Genomic DNA, 21,844 nt, shown 5'->3' on the forward strand with positions numbered 1-21,844 from the left:
TGGTTTGGCTCAGCGTAATACATTCGAGCTCCATCCGGGTCATTGCAATGGCAAGATTCCATTCTTTTTTATGGCCGAGTAATATTCCATGGTGCATCTACACCACATCTTCTTTATCCATTCATCAATCAATGGACACTTGGGCTGCTTCCATAATTTGGCTGTTGTAGATAACGCCGCTATAAACATCAGGGTGCATGTATGCCTTTGAATTAGCGTTCCTGCATTCCTGGGTAACTACTCAGTAGTGCAATCGCTGGGTCATAGGGTAGTTCTCTTTGTAGCTTTTTGAGGAGCCTCCATACTGTGTTCCAGAGCGGCTGCACCAGTTTGCATTCCCAGCAACAGTGCAGGAGGGTTCCTTTTTCTCTACATTCTTGCCACCACCTGGTGTTCCTGGTGTTGTTGAGTCTAGCCCTTCGGACAGGTGTGAGGGGATAGCTCATTGCAGTTCTGATTTGCATTTCGCAACGATGAGTCATGTTGAACATCTTATCATGTCTCTGTTGGCCATATCTTTGTCTTCTTTGGAAAAATGTCTGTTCATGTCTTCTGCCCATTTTTTATTTCAAAATAAAAAAATAAATAAATGTATTATTAATTATTAATAAATAAATAAAATCTTTTTTTAAAGATTTTGTTTTTTAAGTAATCTCTACCCCCAACATGGGGCTAGAACTTGTAACCCTGAGATCAAGAGTCGCAAGCTCCCCTGACTGAGCCAGCCAGCTGCCCTGTGTCTATTTTTTAATTGGATTATTTGGTTTTGGGGTGTTGACTTGTATAAGTTCTTTATGTATTTTGGGTACTAACCCTTTATCAAATATGTCATTTGCAAATACCTTCTCCCATTCCATAGGATGCCTTTTAGGTTTGTTGATTGTTACCTTTGCTATGCATAAGTTTTTATTTTTATGAAGTGCCAAGAATTTATTTTTGCTTTTGTTCCCTTTGCTCAGGAGATGTATCTAGAAAGAAATTGCTACGGCTCATGTCAAAAGCGTTACTGCCTGTGTTCTCAGGGTTTTTATGGTTTCGGGTCTCACATTTAGGTCTTTAATCCATTTTGAATTTATTTTTGTGTATACTGTAAGAAAGTGGTCCAATTTTGCCAAGACCATTTGTTGAAGAGACAGTCTTTTTCTCGTTGGATATCCACTCCTGCTTTGTCGAAGATTAACTGACCATAGAATCGTGGGTTTATTTCCGGGTTTTCTATTCTGTTTGATTGATCTCTGTCTACTTTCATGCCGGTACCATATCGTTTTGATCACTACGGCTTTGTGTTATAAGTTGAAGTCCAGAATTGTGATGCCTCCAGCTTTGTTTTTCTTTTTCAAGATTGCTTTGGCTATTCAGAGCCTTTTAGGATTTTGAGGATTCTTTGTTCCAGTTCTATGAAAAATACTGTTGGTATTTTGATAGGGATTGCATTAAATGTGAAAATTGCCTTGGGCTGTATAGGCAGTTAAACAATATTTGTTCTTCCTACCCAGGAGCATGGAATTTCTTTCCATTTCTTTGTGTTATCTTGAATGTCTTTCATCGGTGTTCTATACTTTTCAGACTCCAGGTCTTTTCGCCTCTTCGGTTAGGTTGTTGTTGAGTAGCTTTACCGCACGGACACAAAAGAACGACAGACCCATGTCAACTAATCACCCGGTCAGAGCACTTGGGCAGAACCCAAAGCAACCCACGTGCCCTTCGGCCAACAAAGCCCAAGAGCAGGCTGGGGGCCTCAGTGTGAAAGTAGCAGATCTTGAGGAAAAGGGGACCCTCCTAGGCCAATGTCAGAGTGCTGGGAGGGAAGACGTGAGACCCAGAGACTTGGAGTGGGGGTAGCTGAGGGCGGGTGCGGGGACAACCTGGAAGTCTCTGGGCCCAGGCTTCCACCCGCCCCCACTCTGTTCTGTTTCCCCCGGAGAATTCTGATACATGCAGTCTGTTTGGGACGGGTAGGGCGCCCCAGCCCGGCGCCAAGTGGTACCCGGCAGGTGCCTCCTCACTCCCCAGCCCACTCCCCACCCCCCACGGCAGCCTCGGTTTCCTGAGCCAGGACCTGGGGTGGCTGGATGCCAGAGCAGCATAGGCACCCGGAGGAACGGACCCCCGGAAACCCCAGATACCCAGACGACCCGACGTGGTGATCAGGCCTGGCATCGTCAATCCTTTGGGCTCTCCTACCCTTTCACAGAAGGGAAGCCATACTTCTTCCCTGGCTGCTTGCTCTGGTGGGAGCCGGACACCGACGTGTACTCGGAGTATCCCGCGATTTCCAATTTTCTTTCTACCTTAGAAAGGGGAGAGGAGCTGGGACAGGGCTGGACAGACGGTCTCTTCCCTGTCACTTCCCTGCTGCACCAGGAGGGAAAGCCTCGGAAGACAGGGGGCACAGTATTGGAGAAAGGGAGGGTCCGCGAGGGGATACAGAATGGGGGCCCCATGCAGGCCTCCATTCAGGGCCAGAGTCAGTGAGTTTCCACCTTTAGCTGGAAATCCACTCCAAGTACTCTTTCATACCTCTCCTTCAGCCTTTAGAGCTGAGACTTAAACTCCTAAGCAGTGGGTTCGAGTCCTTGGTTGGGAGCTATGTTATTTTGGCCTGGTTAGCCCTTGCCCAGATCTTTCCAAACTTCAAGGAGGTTCCTAGCAGGGAAACTACTGAGAGAGGCTCTCTCCGCTGTGTGTGCTGTATATGGAACTTCTGTGTAAATGGCAACTTTTAAAAATTACTATATATATATATATATATATATATACATACACACACACTATATATATTTATACTATTTATATTTATACTATATATATTACATATACTATATATTTATACTATATATTATATATACTATATATACTATGTATATATAGTATATATATTTATACTATATATAGTATATATATTTATACTATTACTATAGCATATATATAGTAATAAATATATATACTATATATAGTATAAATATATATACTATATATAGTATATATAGTATATATAATATATAGTATAAATAGTATAGTATAGTATAAATATATAGTATACACACACACACACACACACACACACACACACACATATATATATATATAAATAAATAAAACATAAAACACGAATGCATCCTGCCTCTGTGAGGTTCCTCCGTGGTCCCTCTGCTGTGCTGGCCTCCCCGGACCATCCGCATGTTCCACTTTGGAAGAGTTTTGGTTTATATTATACAGACCAGACCCAGTCACCTGTTTCCGTTGTGTCAAGCTGGCTCAACAAAAGTTGCGCCCAACGTGGGGCTCGAACCCACGACCCTGAGATTAAGAGTCTCATGCTCTACCGACTGAGCTAGCCGGGCAGTCGTAAGGAGCTGCTATTCCACAGGCTGATTGAGGTACTCCAGAATTTTCTTGTTCTAAAATTGGTAAGGACAGGTTCTGGATCCTGTGCGCGCTGCACCCCGGGAAGTGGAACGCAGAATTGGCGGATTGTTTTCAGCCAGGAGCGAGGGCGCCGCCAGGTCACCGTGTGCCGTCTTGTCCTGTCAGTGGGTCTGTGTGGCCCAGTAGCTCAGGGGAGCCGGCAAGTCTGGAGCAAGAGCATGGGACGAGTGTCACTGGAGACGGCCGGTAAGGAGCCCGCTGTGATCCTCGCTTAGGGTGGAGAGCTGCCAGGTTCCAATCACGGAGGCTCCCTCGTTTTGAAACCGTCGGCCCTTTTTAGGGCTGGCGGCAAGGAGCAATCGGGAAGACTTCGGGGCCTCGCCGAGGGGACAAGCCGGGGAAACCCTCCTTCCCAGGTGGGTGCTGGACCCCGTGTTAGAGCAAGAGGAAAGAAAAGTTGGGAGCGTTCGCGCACCTGCAGATGGGAAGAAGTGAGCGGCGACCCCGGTTCTGACCCCCGCTTCGGGGTTTCCCAGTTGCGAGGGGCGGAGCCCGGGCCCAGAGGGGGCTCGGCGGAGCACAGGAGCCCCGGGGTCCTTTCCCGAGCGGCTGGAGGCCTGGCGGGGCTGGCCGGCCGAGCCTCATTCGCAGGGTCCCGGACTTGGGTCCCACGTTGGGGGAAATTTCTGGGCTGGGGCCCACGTGAGACATCGCCGTGCTCACCTGAGCCCCGAAGACTGGCTTCTCTGGTGGCTCCTGGCAGGGGGCCCTGGCAGGGGCGGGGCCGTCGTGCTCTGGAGGGGAGGCGGGGAGAGGGTCCGGGGGCCGGCGGGTCCCCCCGCTCCCTCCTCGCCCCACCCTCTCCCCTTCCGGAATCGAAACCGAAACCTCGCCCCGCGCACCTTTCTGAGGGACCAAGAAGCCGAGACTTGGTGGGACGGGAGCTCGGAGCCTAGCACACAGGCCTCCAGGGAGACACCTCACGCCCTGCATCGTGGGACGGCTCGTTGGTCTAGGGGTATGATTCTCGCTTTGGGTGCGAGAGGTCCCGGGTTCAAATCCCGGACGAGCCCGTCTTTGTCTTTTCGGAGGGTCACGATGCCTGAAGCCTCAGGAGGTCCGGGATCAGAGAAACTGGTCGCTCTCTCACCTCCCCCCAGGCCAGTCTCACCTGTCATTGAGCAGGAGACCTGGTCTGCGTGCTTGTGCGCGTGTTTGCACACGCCAGGTAGTCCCAGGATGGGGGGCGAGGACCCGACTGAGTCTGGACGCCTTCTTCCCTTTTGCCTTGGCGTGTGAAAGGTCATGTTTGTAGACATTTTTTTTCTTTCTTGAGGGGCTACTAGAAGGCCCTTCCACAGACAAGGGAAGGAAAGAAACCACAGTGGAAATTGGGCCTGGGGAGGGGCTGGGCCTTAGTGGTGGGGCCATGCGGGGCACATGGCGCCTCAGATCCCCATGCGGATCCCCACAGGCGCCTCGGGTTCCCCATGCGGGTCCCCACAAGCGCTTCGGCCACGTTGGAAGAACGTGGGTTTCAATAGGTTTTATTACCATTCAGGTATGGTGGGACCGGCGCATGCAGCCATTGAAAAGTCGGGTTATTCCCCACAGCTCCCGTGAAGGGCACGCCTGGCCCCTGGGCGTGGGGACAGCACAGGGGAGGCACCGGGTAGTCAGGGAGCACAGGAAGTGAGGAGAACGCGTGGGCAAGAGCCTTTCTCCTGGTTTCGGTGAAGCTGGTTTGAATTAACTTCAGCTGCCTCTGGGACATAGACGCTGTCCCTAGTTGTCTGTTTCCTGGCCTTGGGGTGATTCTGGAAGGTGCATAGTCCCAGTCTGAGAGCCCCATGCAAAAGGCGACGGGGGGGGGGGGGGGGGGGGGAGGGGGCGCTGTGGTCTCCAGTTGGCTTGCGTCGGAAATGCACCCTTTAAGAGTCCTTTGCTAATCTCTAGGAATTGGCTGACCTTGGGAGGGAAAAATCCCGCCAGGGTCAACAAGGCCCCGGACGTCAAAGTTTCAGAATATAGAAAAGAAAAGACCTGGTTAATAAAGGCAGGGCGGGAGGCTTTGGTGGACATTTCAGCGGCCCCCCCAGTCTGGGAAGAGCTTCCCGATCTCAATCAAGTCCGGCCTGGGGATTGTGGCCCGGAGCCCTCACCAGGCGAGCGGCAGTGGGGCCAGGGCCCTCTGCACGTGCAGACCGGTGGGCCTCCCCTTGACCCAGGCAGCCTCTGCTTTCTTCACGCAAGCCCCAGGGCGGTGCGTGCTGGCTGCCCCTTTTATCCCCCCTGACGCTGGAGTCCCTGAGGGGAGCAGGCCCAGAACCCTTGAAGACTCCTGTCGCTTATGGGGAAACCACTACCACCCCCAGAGGCCCAGTAGCTCCTCCCCCAAATTCTTTTCGAAACCAGCAGCATCCCTCCCTCCGGCCTGCCTTAACCCCTCCTGACTCCAGTGCTCAGGGTCTGCCCCCCACCTTCACACCCAGGCCTGGAGGGAGCTTTGGCCGGGGCTCCGCGGGGAAGGTCCCTGGGGAGGAGGGCACATTCTGTCTTCTGCTTCACGTCCCTGAGGAGCCCACACTTTCCTCCTCGCAGTCTTTTCAGGGCATGAACGGAGGCCCCAGCAGATCCCTGTAGGGACGGACCAGAGACGGGCCCGGTGCGCGGCAGACCCAGAGCGCACCTGGACCCCGGTGGCCGGATCAGGTCTGGGCCCCAAGGCCGGTGTCCAGGTGTGCTCAGTGGACAAGGGGACGCCTGGACCCTGGTTACGGGCAGCGGTTTCCCCTGAGGGCTCCCCAAATTTCTTAATGTCCTTCCTCATCCTTTCTCCACCTGTAGACACTCAGCTTCCATCTGGGTCCGAGCGGGGTGCAGATGCACGTCTTGGAGCCTGGGGACAGAAGGTGACACTTGGGTCAGAGCGGTGGGTCCCTCCAGTGTATGGCTTGGGAGGGGTGGGGTACCATGGGAGAGAGAACGGTCCTGCTCCAGGGGTGCGGGGTCCAAAACCTGTCCTCAGCTCCACTCCACAACCCGGCCCTGTGCGTGGTGACAGAAGGAAGGTCTGGGGGAGCTTTCCCAAGCCGATAGCCTCAGTTTCCCATTGGCAGGAAGAGCGGCCACCCCAAAACCCAGACTGGGACTTGCTGCCTTGGAGTCTTAGCGTGTGGCAGTGCTGCCCCCCACCCCCTGCCATTCTTCTGTCCATAGAGACCTGAATCAAACCCTTCTCTGACACCCACAGGAAGTAGGGACAGTTCCTGACCAACGAGCCAGAGCCGGAGGGGTGGCTCCTTGGTCTAGGGCTTTGATTCTCCGTTAGGGTGCACGAGGTCCCAGGCCCAAATCCTAGCTGAGCCCTGCTTTTGGGAGTGTTTGGCAGTGGGCGCGCTGCAATCACCAGGACGCGTGGACATGCGCCCCCAGGCTGTCACCCTCCCCTACTCATAGTGGTCCGGGGCCCTCTGTCCTGAGCGCCTCCCCACTGAGTGATGATTGTGCCCTGAAGTCCCACGTACACCCTGACCCCCAAAGGGACAACTTAGCAAAAATTTGAGCTTGTCACACCGCGCACGTGGCATCCTGCTGTGGCGTCCCTCGGCCGTGCAGGTGATAGCTGTGGCTCCTTCCCTTGACTAAACCCAAGAGAAAACTGTGACCGTGGTGGCTTTTCTCCTGTAGCCAGGTCCAAATCTCCAAAGAACCGCTTTCTAAGATTGCTTTGCTCAAAGAGGAAGTTGGGGAATAAAGCGGCTGGAGAAGCCGGTGTAAGGAGTGTCCTTCATCACCTCTGATGGCTTTGGTGCGCCCAAGAGGTTTTACCTAAACCGAATATGCCAGGAACTGCTCAGCGGTCCCTTTCTAAAAGGACGCCCAGCGTGGGGCTCGAACCCACGACCCTGAGATTAAGAGTCTCATGCTCTACCGACTGAGCTAGCCGGGCAGCCATAACCAGGGTGCTGCGGCTGAGTTTCAGAATTTGTTGGGCTGCAGACAAGTCAAAATGGCTAAGCAGTTCAGGTCTTGGGGACAATGGGGACGTGGCCACTTCTGGAGTCCCTCGGGGCACTCTGCGTGTGGGAACTGCTCAGAAAGGGCGGCGTCCCCAGCCCGGCGTGGGGAGCGGGGAGCTGAGTGGTGGAGGCTGAGGGGCCGCCCTGACCGCCCCCCCACACACAGATAGATGGGCTGGGGGGCGTAGCCGTAGGGAGCCCTGAGGCGTGGACGGGACTCAGTGGACCCGAGCCAGCTGACCCCGCCACACATGGGCAGGCGGCAGGAAATGGGGAAGTGACAGCGGGCCCCGTCCTCCCTCACATAATCAGACAAACCTGCGAACTTAAAATAATTATTAGACCCACCAGATTCCACTCGTTCGCAGGAAAATTCCCATCTATGCTTCCTTTGAATTATCAAAAATCAATTTATTTTTATTAAAAAATTAAAAAATATATATGTATATTTTGCCCCCAAACCTTCTTGGTCTGCCCTTGGGCAACCCTGAGCTGCTGAATCTGCCCCCCACCATGGTCGGCTGAAGGTGGGGGCGGGTGGAGAGCGGGTTGGGAGACCCCAGGGTGCCTGCCTCCTGCGCTCGCTGCCTCGGGATCCAGTTTCCAGGTTTCAGGGGCAAGAGCAAGGTGTCCCTGGACGCAGAGGTTCGGTCCTAGTGTGTCTGCATGCCTGAGCCCCAGGTGGGTTGGGGCTGGGGCAGCCCCCACCGCACCCCCCTCTCCAGAGCAAGGAGGAATTTTAGGTAAACAGTAGGTTGGGAGTAGGACCCAGCAGTTGTCTGCTCGTCCCCCGCCCCAAACTCTGGAGTCGGGGTGGCGCAGTGACTCCGCTGAGGATCCACTGAGATTCCAGGCTCCACACCGCAACTGTGTGTGCGGATCTGGCCCGCATCCTGAATACAGCTCACCAGTGTAGACAGGAGGAAGGAGGCAGCAGGGAGCCGGCACACAGACTGGGGAAGACACAACACGGAGTGCATGGTGTAATGGTGTCGGGTGTGTGCAAGGCACTGAGGGTATCTGAAAACAAAAGGACTTTACTCGCAGAGGTATTTGCTCCCCACCCCAAAACGAAAAGCTTTTATGGTTGAGGCTATTCGGTATGTGCTTTACAATTAAAAAGTGGAGGAGGACAGGTTTTCAAAATACACAAAAATGGGGGAGGCTGTGTCGGGGGGGGGGGGCAGAGAGGTTTGAGAATTCTGTATTTCTGCTCAGTTTTGCTGCGGACCTAAAATTGCTCTAAAAAACAAAGTCTGTTCTTAAAAAAAGGCATAAACAGGGAGGCCTGGCTAAGTGAGTTGGTAAAGCATGTGGCTCTCGATCTTAGGGTTGTGAGTTCAAGTCCCATGTTGGGTGTGGAGCCTAGTTAGAAATAAGAATGAAAAATACACAGATACATTTGAGCTGCTATTTCTTCTAATGCATTTAGCCCCATATTTCTTCTCTTTTGGGTCTCCAATGACTCCATTAGATATTTTGTTAAAATCCCAGCAAAACCTTGAGGCTCCTTTCTTTCTTTTTCTTTCTTTCTTTCTTTCTTTCTTTCTTTCTTTCTTTCTTTCTTTCTTTCTTTCTTTCCTTCCTTCCTTCCTTCCTTCCTTCCTTCCTTCCTTCCTTCCTTCCTTCCTTCCTCCCCTCCCTCCCTCCCTCCCTTCCTTCCTTCCTTCCTTCCTTCGTCCCCTCCCTCCCTCCCTCCCTTCCTTCCTTCCTTCCTTCCTCCCCTCCCTTCCTTCCTTCCTTCCTTCCTTCCTTCCTTCCTTCCTTCCTTCCTTCCTCCCCTCCCTCCCTTCTTCCCTCCTTCCTTCCCTCTTTCCCTCCCTCCTTCCTCCCTCCCTCCCTTTCTATCTTCCTGTTCAGTGAGTCTTTCCTCCGTCTGGTTCATCTGTTTGTCGCACAACCATTACGCAATTTTATTTCAGCTATTACATTTCTCAGCTCTAAGTTTTCCATGCGGTTATTCCTTATGTCTTCTATATCTTTGAGACTTCCAAGTTTTAATTTTGTTTCACATGCGTTCTTTATAGCTCCTTCCAGCATTTTTAGGATGGCTGCCTTCTACCTCTCCTTTTCAGATGGTTCCGGAATCTGTGTCCCTGTCTTTCACTCATCTTTTCTCCTTCAAGTTGGGATTTTCCTGGTTCCTAGTAGGACCAGTGGTCTGCAGCTCCGTCATGTTTGGACAAGTTTGGTGTTATGTTTTGAAACTCTAGATCTCATGTACATCTTCTGATTCAGCGCGCTCCTCTGACAATGCGCCCCCCCCCCCCCCCCCCCGCAATGGGAAAAGAAGATTCTACCTTGTTGCTGCCTGGGGGGCGTAGTTCACGCAACGTGGGACGTCCTTATTGCGGGGCAGGAGCGAGAGTTTAGGCTCCCCACCAGGCCTCTGCTGTCACCCCCTGGCTGGGGGGAGGTGGGGCATCCCACCAGACAAAGAGAAGGCTGGAGCAACGTTAGAGGCTGTAGTAAAGCAAGGCTTCCGGGGCTGCTGCTGGGTCCTGGGCCCTGCAGGTTTTGTTCAAGTCCCAGGAAGGGAAAGGGGAGGTGAGGGGAACCCGGGGCTGAAGTCAAAGTGTCCATTTCGAGAGCTGCGTGCTCTGGGCAGGCCCTGCCCGCCACCAGACGCTCCCCTTCGGGCAGGGTGATCGCAGGGAGGCGGGGGAGGAGGTTGGAGGGGGAAGGGTCCCCGGAGGCTCCCCGGACCCGCACTGGTAATTAACAGAAGAAGCAATGCTGGCCCTCAGCCAGAGTCTGGCTCCTCGGGAACATAGTTGGGGGGCGGGGCTTCCCCGCCGGGTCTGGGTCCCCTTGCCACTCCGGCGGGCGCAGGACCCGGGCCACCCAGCCCAGCCGCCGTGGTGGCTCAGCGCTCCCCCTGGCGGCCGGGAAGAGAATCACCTGGGAGTGCAGGAGCGGCGGGAGGCCGGTGGAGGGCCGAGTCCCTGGCTGAAGCCGTGGCCTCTCACGTCTGTGTGGCGCGGCTGCTCCTGGACATCTCTCTCTGTAGGCCCCAGCTCCCTCAATTCGATGTCGAGCTCAAGTTCAGGACTCTCTGGCCGCGGGAGCGACGGTACATCAGGTGGCGTTTGTTCCTGCAGGTGGCTCTGCGCTGGAGACCCAGAACTTCAACGGGGTCCTGGGGGGATTTGAGAAAGGAGAAGGAAAAGGATGGGGCTCGTCCGGGATTTGAACCCGGGACCTCTCGCACCCTAAGCGAGAATCATACCCCTAGACCAACGAGCCACTCCTGGTAGCTGCCTACTTCTCCTTATTTCTAGTATCCTCACGCCCTAGGTGCCCACCTCCCTGCAGTCTCCTTCTCTGGGGGCAGCCATGCCCGCACCGCCTCTCCCGAAGCAAGATGCGCTTTTGCCTCGGCTTGTAGCACCTGCCTTTAATACTATGAGTAGCAGGGAGGTAGGGCCAGTTTTTGTCCTTGCCCGGCTAGCTCAGTCGGTAGAGCATGAGACTCTTAATCTCAGGGTCGTGGGTTCGAGCCCCACGTCGGGCGTGTGGTTTTGCCTGATAAAGAGGCCAAAAGACAACTCAACGCAGGGAAGGTATGTCGCAGATCCGCCATTTAAAGAGGCTTTTAACGATCTCAGGTAGATGCTACCAGAGGGGCGTCTGCGTGGCTGCGTGGCCCTCCGAAGCCTTGCACGGTCTCTGTGCGCCTGTGAAGCAATGTAAATATTTGGGCCCACCAGCCAGCTTCTGGATGCTGGCCCAAGAAGACACATAGCTATATCTTTTCTTAGATTAGTAACCCGACAGTGACCTGCGCTATCACATTTGACTGGGGAACAGGATGCAAACCCAGAGCTCGGTGTCTGTGTGGGTTTGGGGGTGACTCTCTAGGTCCCGAGTGGGGCTCCCAGGAGGAGGCTCCTGATCGGGGCCACTCCAGTGCCTGAGGAGGGACTGCGCAGAATTTCCCTCCCCCACCCCCACCCCGAGGTTGGTGGCCTGTCCGCTTTCCTTCACTTCTCCCCAGTGAAAGGGAAACAGACAGGAGGCATTTCGTTTTCTATTTTGGGGAAGAAGGAGAAGGAGGGTATGTGCTTCCCATCAGCTGACTTTCTTGTGTTCTCTTGCAATGGTTTAGGCTCGTGAAAAGACCCTGCTAAGTGTTTGACAGGACTGTGTTTTCTTTCTTTTGTGGTGGGGACCCAGGTTACGCTGGGAGACACCCCTCCTCTGGACCCTGGGATCTGCCAGAGCCCCCTCTATTTCTCACTCAGAGCACTCTTAGTCTCAGTAATCTTTCCTGGTGTTCTTAGGGGAAAAGGAAACTCAGTTTATTAGGGACTTAGGTCCATACACCTTCGTCGCTTCTTGGAAAAAATTCTTACCAACTCAGTGTCTCTATTAGCTTCCCGTGGCCGCCGTAAGAAGTTACCACAATCTGAGCGATTTAAAACAACAGAAATATATTTTCTCACGCTTCTGGAGACCAGAGTCTAAAGTCAGGGTGCCAGCTGGCCATTTTTTCCACTCTCTTTAAAGGCTCCAGGGAAGAACCCCTCCTCGCCTCTTCCAGCTTCTGGTGCTCTGGCTAACTTTGGCTTCTAGACTCATCACTGCGGTCTGTGCCTCCACTGTCACATGGCTTTCTTCCCTCCATGGGCCTCTGTGTCCTCATATAATCTTTTTATAAAGACACCTGTCATTGGGTCAGGGCCCACCCTACTCCAGGATCTCACTGTATCTAATTATATGTGCAAAGACCCTACCTCCTGAGGTTCTGGGTGGCCACGGTAGTAGGGGGACACCATTCAACACTCTTTTTTTTTCCAAAAAATTTTATGTTCCTTTTAGTTTTCTAACTCACAACCCCAAGATCAGGAGTCAGATGCTCTACCCATTGAGCCAGCCCAATACCCTATTTTCTTTTTATTTTTTTTAATTTTATTTTTTATTTTTTAAAAATTTACATCCAAATTAGCATATAGCGCAACAGTGATTTCAGGAGTAGAGTCCTTAGTGCCCCTCCCCCATTTAGCCCCTCCCCCTCCCACGCCCCCCCCCCATAACCCTCAGTTTGTTCTCCATATTTATGATTCCCTTCTGTTTTGTCCCCCTCCCTGTTTGATATTATTTTGGTTTCCCTTCCCTTATGTTCATCCGCCCTATCTTCTTATTAAATAATAATTCTTTTTTTACTGGGATATGTGCAGTGGGCGGGCCCTGTACGGCTTCTCCAACCTTGGGATGAGATTGCCTACTGCCTGCCACGGTTCCTATTCCACACTGATTCTCTTGCCCTGCTCGCGCAGATACTGTGGGAAATCCAACGTTGCAAAAATATAGCATCGTCAAAAGTTCAAAGTCGGTGTTCAGAGAGTGCGGTGTCTGATGGATGTTGAGGATTGATGTTTCCCTCAAAACTTTTAAATATCCCTGGGCATTTTTACATACTCTAAAGGTGCCTCCGCACATCGCAGACTCAAGCCCGAAGCACCACCTTTGCGTGCTTTAGGAGCAGAAGTCGCTGGCGTCACAGGGAACTCATGCTGGTGGCTCCTCGGGGCGGAAGTTTGGGGGTGATTGTTTTGGAAGTGGCTGTACCCTGAGCCCAGTCCCACTTGAGGGTCCTGTCTATGACTGAGTGGTGCCTTGACCCAGCCCAGCCTTTCAACCATCCGCAACACCGAGGGCTCAAGACCCCAGGTCGGCCGGGGTCTTGGTCTGAAAAGACAGCACAGCCAGGCCCCACACTGCCTACTTCAGAAAGGCCTCCTGTATTGAATCTGAGACCTCACATCTAAAGCAAGACAAACATCCTTAGGCCAAAAAAAGTCCCTTTGGTTGGTGATCCTTGGTGGCTCTAACTTCTCTCCCTCACTTGCCTGACGCACTGACTCGGTTTCCCTTGGCCAGGGAGGAGTATGCCCTCATACCTGGAGTCTGGGAATGCTAACTCTGGACCTTGTTTTCAGATGGGTCCCCCCAAGGGGCCCCCAGTGCTGGGCACAGCAGAGGACACAAGGACAGCCTAAGCAGAGAGTGAGTGCAGGTTCAGGCCAGCTCTGAAGGCTGGGAGGTCTTTTAGTCACTGTCATGTGGAGTGATGGGTCTGTGGGTCCCTGCTCCTTCCTGGCCCTGAGTGGACTTTGGTCCCTTTGTCAGCAACAACCTGACCACGTGGAGAAGGAAAAAAAAAAAAAAAAAAAAAGGCAGCAGAGACACGGGCTCGTCCGGGATTTGAACCCGGGACCTCTCGCACCCAAAGCGAGAATCATACCCCTAGACCAACGAGCCAAATTGGCCCTGCCCTGTCTTGTTAATTCTGTCCCTTGGCTTCCCCCTCCTTCGGCTGCGGTGGTGTCCCAGATGCCTACCGCAAGGAAAGAGGATTGGGTCACCATCCAGAGAGCCGTGAGGTTCGACACTACGGGTCTTAGAGGCTCAGGGGTCAATTCCTCCCCGCCCCGCCCCCCCCCCCCCCCCCCCCCCCGAGCCTCTGTCACCGGGACCTCCCTCCCGTCCTGGACTGTGGCCGGCTCCAGGACCGCGTTCCGGGGGGTTCCGGGGACGGGGGTGGGACTCAAACCCGAGACGAGGGCCTCCCGCCTCGAACCCCCCATCCCGGGGCCGTGGGCCTCTGGCCAAAGCCGGGTCTCCTCTGTTTGCGGAAAGGGGAACTAGGGTCCGGTGCAGACCCAGAGGCTCTTGTCCTCGGCCAAGCCCGCCCTCTTCTGGGCCCAACCCCCAAAGCCCCCGCGGGACTCTGGGTCTCACGAAGCTCCCCTTTGCCCCGGCGCCGGGCACCGTCCCGCGGACGCATCCCTGGGCTGGGCGGGGGCGCGGGGCCTCGAGGCGCCGCGCTCATCTTCCCTTCTGGTTGGGCGACGATTCTAGAAACCGACCGGAAAGGAAGAAGGTGGCCCGACCCGACCTTGCGCGGGGCCCCCGGGGCGCTGGGGGTCCCCCTCCCGTCCTGCGGCGGGTTCTCTGGGTCTCCCCGTCCACGCCGCGCCGCCAGCCCTAAAGCGAGGTGTGGGACGCGGTGGAGGGTACGCGGCGTGGGGGCAGGGGGAGACGTTGAGAATTTGAAAGAGACCGGTCGGGGATTTGGACCCCGAGCGCTCGCAGGCGCAGCGGACTCATCCTCCAGGGCCATCTTTTCCCACTTAACACCAGTGACCTTGACCTCCACGATCCCATGCTCCCAGTCTGCAAAAGGGTCCCCAGGGACGGAGGGCGGGAGGGCTGGGGGGAGCCTCGGTTCCCATCCCAGAGCTGGGAGGGAAGGAGGCGGGTTGGCACTGCTGAGGCCTGCGTGCTGCCTCCCGGGGCCGAGCGACCGTGGGGTTTCAGGGACTCGGTGCCTGCGTGGCACCCGCTTCCCAGCGCTGCCCGGGCCCCCTGGGCCTCCTTCTGTTTGTCCTTTTGGGTCAGAGTGTCCCCGATCCCTGCCCGCGGCCTTGAATTTCGGGTTCCACCCCCCTTCCTCCCTTGCTGCTTTCAATTCTGAGGTTCTCGGTCACTTTCGGGCTGGAACAGAGGAATCGTGTCGGAGGCGGCACTGGTCACAGGGGCGGGGCTGCGCTGAGGAGGAGGCCGTCTTGCCCCAGCGCTGCCTCCCTTTTCCTTTGAAGGCGCCGGCAGGTGCCATGCCCGGCTAGCTCAGTCGGTAGAGCATGAGACTCTTAATCTCAGGGTCGTGGGTTCGAGCCCCACGTTGGGCGCGCATTTTACAAGCCTGGGCGAAGAACATGAATGCTTTCCCGCCCTTAAGAGTAAGCAGTTACCACAACTCACGTTTCAGGGTCTGACTCTCAGGGGGACCCAAAGACCACATCCTTGTGCTGGATTTGGAGCTGCGCGAAGACTGGACGGGAGAAGGGGACGCATTAGAGTTGCTCAGGCCTCTACCTCTAGGTCTCATCCCTTCTAACAGAGATGGTGGACCGAGTTGCTTTTGCATTTTGGGATTTTAATGTGTATCTAGTCCATGGAGACGTGGCAGGAGTTGCATAGTTCAGGGGAGTCTTTCCTGCAGTTCTGTGATCTCACACGGCACACTCTGAGCAGGTTTCCTAACTCTTTTGAGGACGCCAGGACCGCCCAGTTGTCTGGACCCCTGGGGTGGATGTGGTCCTCGCATCTGACGCCCTGGACTTTCCCAGAGTGCGTGCCGATGTGAATTCAAGATAAAGGAGTGAGGTCCCTCGCCTCCTGACCCCGGGCTTCTGGGTTCATGAGAGATCCACGGGCTACAGTTCTCTCGTCCCCCGATTCCCTTACAAGAGCCAGGAATTCAATCCTGTGAAAATTGCCTTGAGTTTCACTCATAGACCGAGGGGAGTCCTTCCCAGCTGGGACCAAGGATAAGCGCCTGGCTTTTCCAGGACACTAGGTGGTGGGGATGGGATGGGGGGGGGGGGCTATGGAGGCGAGAGTGCCACACCAGCTGTCAGCTGTCAGGCTCAGGGTCATAGAACAGAGTCCGGGGGGGGGGGGCGGGAAGGGGGGAGGAGGGAACAGGAGTTTTTGCACCCAGGAGGGTCTGTCTGCTTATCCCTAGACTCGGAGAAGAAACCCGGAGCCGTTCCTTTAGCGCAAGTCTTGCAACTTCCCCCTCCACCCCAGGAGACCCAGTCCCAGGGTAGCTGGTGTCCAAGGTGGCCGCGCAGCTGGGATGTTCAGAGAAGGGAGAGGGGCTTCGCTCAGCAGAAGCTGGATCAGCACGGACAGAACACCTCCGCTGTGCTCCACAGTCCCCGGCGAACTCAGGGGACAGGGCACCGAACTCTCGATCCACTGCCTTTGGAAGACAGATCAGGGCTCTAGGAGCCAAGTTTGGCTCAGTCCTAACCTCCTCGCTGTTCGGGCGGTGGTCCTTGCCGTGGCACCTGGGCTGTGGACAGCCGGGCGTGTCATTGTGTGCGAGTGTAGCCGATTACCGGCAGGTGGACCCAGAGGGGTCCCACAGGACCAGCCAGCCAAGAGGGTCCTGGGCCTCATGCAGCAGAGAAATCAGGCGCGGGTGGAGAGGAAGCGGGCGCAGTTTGTTGAAGACGTACAGACGCGGACAATGTCTAGGAGTCCTGGAAAGGAAACAAGAGTCTCGTGTCTGCTTGGGGCCTGGGGTTCCTGCTGAGGGTGGCGGTTCGGTGCACGTGTCTTCCGAGGCATCCAGAACAGAGAGGGGTTAGGTGTTCGCCGCAAGTCCCTGCGCTGAGCCAGGGGTCTTGATGAGTCGGTGGTCTTGGAAAACGTTCAGGACGACTCCCGCCCCGTCACTCCTTAGATGTCATCTGTTTTGCTGGAAGACTCCAAAGGAACCATTAATCCCTTGACCTTTACCAGGAGGACATACATCATCTGTCCCCGTAAGGTGTGTGTGAGGCAGGGGTGTGGGACGTAGCGGGAACGGAAGTGGAAAAAGGAGAAACAAAGCAGTTCCTCACGGGGTCCCTTTAGGTTCTCTGTCTCACACTACCCAGGCGGCATGTACAGTCCCTCTAAAATACCCAACGGAGCCATCCCCAGCCAAGGTATGATCTGTGCAGATGGACCCTGGCGGCCAGGCTAGACCAGTTTGAGCTGCACTGCCTCCCACTGTGCAGATGGACCCTGGCGAGTCTGGCACTTACCTGTGCTTCGTTAGAATGTTACACTCTTCGCCCGAGGAGCGCAAGCTTCGTTAGCGGAACGCAGGACACATACATAGGCATATTTTCTGGGTACTCCTACACAAACTTACGCCCCCCCCCCCCGCCTCTACTTTTGAGGACAAAACTCCCATTCTGAGTAGTCATCTGAACGAACCCCAAACAAAAGAAACCCGCTCACCCCCACTTGGGGAGTCAACAGCTTTGGAAAGTATTCCCCACGATCTCCTTATTTGCTGCAAATCAAGGTCTCTTTGTGTGACCGCCTCCCCCCAGCACAGTCTCTACCTGGAACTCACCAAGGAGGAAACGTGCGTGACCCTGTGTCACAGGAGCACACGGGGAATGGAACTGGGGGGTCACTTGTGTCCTTGGCCTCTGAGACTTGCAGAGCTAGAGGTCAGCGCCGCCGCCCCTCCCCGTCTCAAATTAGCCAGCCTGGGTATCTGGGCGTGTCCTGGGAAGAAAGGACCATCATTCCCTTACCTCTTTTAAAAAGACTGGAGCGGTGAAATGAGGGCTGGGCTAGATTTATTCCAGGAATGCAGGGTTGGTTTTATGTTCAAGATCGATCAAAGTAGTTAATCATGTTGAGGGAATGACCAAGAACAGTCACGTGGTCTTCAGAAATGTTGGTAAAAACGCCCGGATTCAATTCACGCTTGTATTAATCAGGGTTTCTGGTTTCTGTATTTTATGACGGTTTGACCTCTTGGGGGCCCTGCCGGCTGAGGCGAAACCCTTCCACCCAGGGCTAATTCCCAGAGAGAGGAAACAATTTGCCCGCCAACAGGCCTTTCGTAGGCAAACCAGCCAACGCTGCGTCCAAACTCCTACCCACCTCCTCACCTGACTCTGGCACCACCCCCGCCCTAAGTCACCGGGCGGCAGATACCAGACAACGAGGGACAGCCCCTGCGTCCCGCATCTCACTGAATTAGTCAAGCTAGCCGATCCGAAACTCTTCACCCTGCCTTGGTTTGCCTTTCCCACCGAAACGGTTCGCCGCGAACTGCGGGAAGTTCCCAAAGGGGGCCGTCGCCCACCCCGCGGGGCTTAAGGATCAGCAGCGAGAAGCGGGGTCCGCTGCGGGCACTCCCTTCTCCCGCGCCCAGACTGGCTTCCCTGGCGCTGAGCGCATAAAATGGACCGGTCACCTCCTCCTTCCCCTCTTCCTCCTCCTCGACCCCGTCCTACGGGACCAGGCCTACTTGGTGCCGGTCCCCTTCCTCTTGTCTGCCCCCCAGCCAGCCCCCACCGCCGTGGCCGCCTGAAGCCTCGGGGTCCCCCGCAGAGCGAGTGCTCTTGCCGCACGGGCCCTCCGGCTCAGCCGAGCCCCTCGTCCTCCCCTCCCCCACAGTATGCTCCCCACTCCCCTGGGGGCAGGAATCGGCCCCCGATCCGGGGGATCACCCGAGCCGTCCTCCCGGGACGGCGCCGCTCAGCCAGCCTGGGATTGAGCCGGGGGCCACGCGCGACGCGAACAGTTGTGTGCGAAGCTCAAGCAACCTCCCGTGCGTGCGAGGCTCGTTGGTCTAGGGGTATGATTCTCGCTTCGGGTGCGAGAGGTCCCGGGTTCAAATCCCGGACGAGCCCAGGGCGCGCGCCCCTGCTTTCTACCCTTTTACAAGGGGAATATGGAGCTCAGGAAGCGTGTTGCGCTCCGCTCAGGCCCTTCCTTCCCGGGGACCTGACGGGGCTGGGCCGCTCGTGCTCTTGGGGGTTGTGGGGGAGAGCGGCGGGGCTTCGGGCTGCAGGCTGGGGCGGGGAGGGGGGCGCGGTCGGCCAGTCCACTCGGTGGCCAGCCCGCGCCCAGCTGCTCTCCTCTCTGCCACCCCCCGCGGGACACCTGTTTCCTCCAGCGGGCCCGCCTGAGATGCGCTGACGTGTCTCAAGGAAAGTAAGGGCTCTTACTACGTGTGGCAGTGACATTTTGGATATATTAGGTTATGTAAAATATATTATCTCCATCAATTTTACCTATTTCTTTTCACTTACTGTTGTGCGTTTTCGTGTGCCACTAGAACATTTTAAGTGGCAGGCGTGGCTCATATTTGTGGCCGGCAATAACGCACCACGCTGGGCCAGAGGCCCACTCTCATTGTGGGACGCAGAGGTCCTAGCTCCAAATGCGGATCGACCTCTTGATGGTAAAAAAAAAAAACGTTCCCTTCCGGTTTCGGCACAGCAGCCGGGGGTGGCCCTCCCTCCCCGCCTGGGTTCTGGGCCCTGGACGAGACACTGGGCCATGCAGACGCTGTTTCCCCCATCTGTGAAATGGGAACAGTTCTGATTCAGAACGATTTATTTAAACGACCGTCCTTTCCGCCCCTGGTTCGAAGCGCCCACTTTTTCACAAATCAAGAGTCTGAGTGTATGTGGTTCTAAGACTTCGCTGCTTCGTCCCGCGGTCTGTTTACTCTCGTGCCCAACCCAGATTAGCTTTCATGGGCAAGTCTTGATATCCAGGCGTGTGACTCTCTCAAATATGTTTTGGTGATCCCTGGCCCTTTGTACTTCCATGTGAGTGTGAGAATCAGCTTGTCAGTTTACACAGAAATGGCGATGGGGCGTTTGAGTGGTACAGCCTTGATTCCGTAGGGCATTTCCAGGTCGTTTGACGCCATTACGATATTGAGTCTTTCAACTCATAAACATGATATGTCCCCTCATTTATTAAGGTCTTCTTTAACTTCTCCCAGTAGCGTTTTATATTTTTCTGAGATGCGTCTTGCATATCTTCCATTAGAAGTTTTGCTACGTATTTGATGTTGTTGAAACTATCGTAAATTGCATCCCTTTGGATAGAATGTGTGATTTTTTGCAGATATGTATGAAATACAACCAATTTTTACGTATCAGTCTTGGATCCAGTAACATTGTGACACTCGTGTCATTTCTAATTTACAGAATTTTCTGCATAGTCAGGCACATCATCTGTGAATAATGGCAGTATCACTTAATTACTTCTGATCTTTATTTATACGTTTAAAAACATTTTTTTTAATGTTTATTTCCGAGGCAGAGAGAGACAGAGCATGAGTGGGGGAGGGGCAGAGAGACAGAGAGACACAGAATCCTAAGCTGTCAGCACAGAGCCCGATGCGGGGGCTTGAACTTACAAACCCTGAGACCACGACCTGAGCCGAAGCCAGTCTTTCAACTGGCCGAACCACCCCCAATGTTTATTTATTTTTGAGAGAGACAGAGAGACAGAATGGGAACAGGGGAGGAGCAGAGAGATAGGGAGACAGAATCCCAAGCAGGCTCCAGGCTCGGTTAAGACTGAACCACCCCGGCGGCCCCCAAATTCTTCTACTGAATGTTTGCCGCCTTTGATTTTAATAGTTACCATTTGACAGCTATTGTCACTGTGTAACAATGCCAAACTTAGTGGCGTGAAAACAATATGGTTTTATACTTATCAATTCTGTGGGTCAGGAATTCAACAGGGAAGGGCAGGCATAACCTGTATCTGTTAAATTGGGGCTTGTCTGGGACGACTTCATGTCTAATAGCATCTGGAGGCCCCTTACTCACATGCCTGTCATATGAACAGATCAGCTGGGACTGTGGAATGGGACCTCTACACGTGACTTGTGCATGTGGCTTGGTCTTCCTCACAGCGCAGAAACTCCAGGCTAGTTGAATTCTATCCCTGGCAACTTTGGAACTCCCACAGGCATGTTCTACAGAACAAGATGGAACCTGTCTCTCACCCTCTTTAATTTTTTAATACTTATTTATTTTTGAGAGAGACAGACAGAATGTGAGTGGGGGAGGGGCAGAGAGCGAGGGAGATAAAGAATCCGAAGCAGGATCCAGGCTCAGAGCTGTCAGCACAGAGCCCGACACGGGGCTTGAACTCACAAACCGTGGGATCCTGACCTGAGCCAAAGTCGGACGCTCAACCGACTGAGCCACCCAGGCGCCCCTCTTTATCACTCATTTTAAGCAATTTGATTATGATATGCCATGATATAGTTTCCTTCATATTTCTTTTTAATCTATCTATCTATCTATCTATCTATCTGTTTTATTTGAGAGAGAGAATGAAAGGAGAGAGAGGGACAGAATCCTAAGCAGGCTCCATCCTCCACGTGGAAGAGTCTGAAGTAAGGCTGATCCCACGACCCTGGATCATGACCTGAGCAGAAATCAGGAGTCGGTGCTCAACCGACTGAACCACCCAGGAGCTCCTCCTTCATATTTTCTTATGCCTGAAGTTTGTTCGTTTTTTTGGGGGGGGGGGAGTCTGTGGATTTACAGTTTTGGTCAAATTTGGAAATTTTATCATTTTTTCAAATATTTTTCTGTTTCTCCCATTTGCATGTATTCCAACTGTGCGCATATCAGTCTCCTCGAAATCGTCCCAAAGCCGCCGATGTTATGTTTCCAGTCTTTCCTTTCTGTGGATTTTATTTTTAATCATCTCTATTGCTATGCCTTCAAGTTCACTAATCTTTTCTTTTACAATGTCTAATCTGCCACTAATCTCACCCAGTGTACTTTTTACCTCAACTATTGTAGTTAATCTATAGAAGTTAAATTGGCTGTTTTTCTCTGTGTCTTCCACATCTCTACATATTCACTTTTTCCTCTAGCTTCTTAAATATATAAGGGTTTTGGGGGCGCCTGGGTGGCGCAGTCGGTTAAGCGTCCGCCTTCAGCCAGGTCACGATCTCGCGGTCCGTGAGTTCGAGCCCCGCATCGGGCTCTGGGCTGATGGCTCGGAGCCTGGAGCCTGTTTCCGATTCTGTGTCTCCCTCTCTCTCTGCCCCTCCCCCGTTCATGCTCTGTCTCTCTCTGTCCCAAAAATAAATAAATGTT

General features: G+C 54.1%; 8 non-coding genes across 8 annotated transcripts; 4 read left to right on the forward strand and 4 right to left on the reverse strand.

Annotated features, from left to right (window-relative positions):
• Positions 1-3,271: 3,271 nt before the first annotated feature.
• On the reverse strand, positions 3,272-3,344 carry TRNAK-CUU (transfer RNA lysine (anticodon CUU)). Its single transcript has one exon. It is a non-coding gene; the product is annotated as a tRNA-Lys (tRNA).
• A 1,026-nt stretch (positions 3,345-4,370) lies between these two features.
• TRNAP-UGG (transfer RNA proline (anticodon UGG)) lies at positions 4,371-4,442 on the forward strand. The gene has a single exon. It is a non-coding gene; the product is annotated as a tRNA-Pro (tRNA).
• Positions 4,443-7,248: 2,806 nt separating this feature from the next.
• Positions 7,249-7,321, reverse strand: TRNAK-CUU (transfer RNA lysine (anticodon CUU)). Its single transcript has one exon. It is a non-coding gene; the product is annotated as a tRNA-Lys (tRNA).
• A 3,244-nt stretch (positions 7,322-10,565) lies between these two features.
• On the reverse strand, positions 10,566-10,637 carry TRNAP-AGG (transfer RNA proline (anticodon AGG)). The gene has a single exon. It is a non-coding gene; the product is annotated as a tRNA-Pro (tRNA).
• Positions 10,638-10,832: 195 nt separating this feature from the next.
• Positions 10,833-10,905, forward strand: TRNAK-CUU (transfer RNA lysine (anticodon CUU)). The gene has a single exon. It is a non-coding gene; the product is annotated as a tRNA-Lys (tRNA).
• Positions 10,906-13,583: 2,678 nt separating this feature from the next.
• Positions 13,584-13,655, reverse strand: TRNAP-UGG (transfer RNA proline (anticodon UGG)). The gene has a single exon. It is a non-coding gene; the product is annotated as a tRNA-Pro (tRNA).
• Positions 13,656-15,012: 1,357 nt separating this feature from the next.
• On the forward strand, positions 15,013-15,085 carry TRNAK-CUU (transfer RNA lysine (anticodon CUU)). Its single transcript has one exon. It is a non-coding gene; the product is annotated as a tRNA-Lys (tRNA).
• Positions 15,086-18,538: 3,453 nt separating this feature from the next.
• TRNAP-CGG (transfer RNA proline (anticodon CGG)) lies at positions 18,539-18,610 on the forward strand. The gene has a single exon. It is a non-coding gene; the product is annotated as a tRNA-Pro (tRNA).
• The last annotated feature ends 3,234 nt before the right edge of the window (positions 18,611-21,844 follow it).

This window comes from Acinonyx jubatus, chromosome E3, assembly GCF_027475565.1.
Source record: "Acinonyx jubatus isolate Ajub_Pintada_27869175 chromosome E3, VMU_Ajub_asm_v1.0, whole genome shotgun sequence".
Lineage (NCBI taxonomy): Eukaryota > Metazoa > Chordata > Mammalia > Carnivora > Felidae > Acinonyx > Acinonyx jubatus.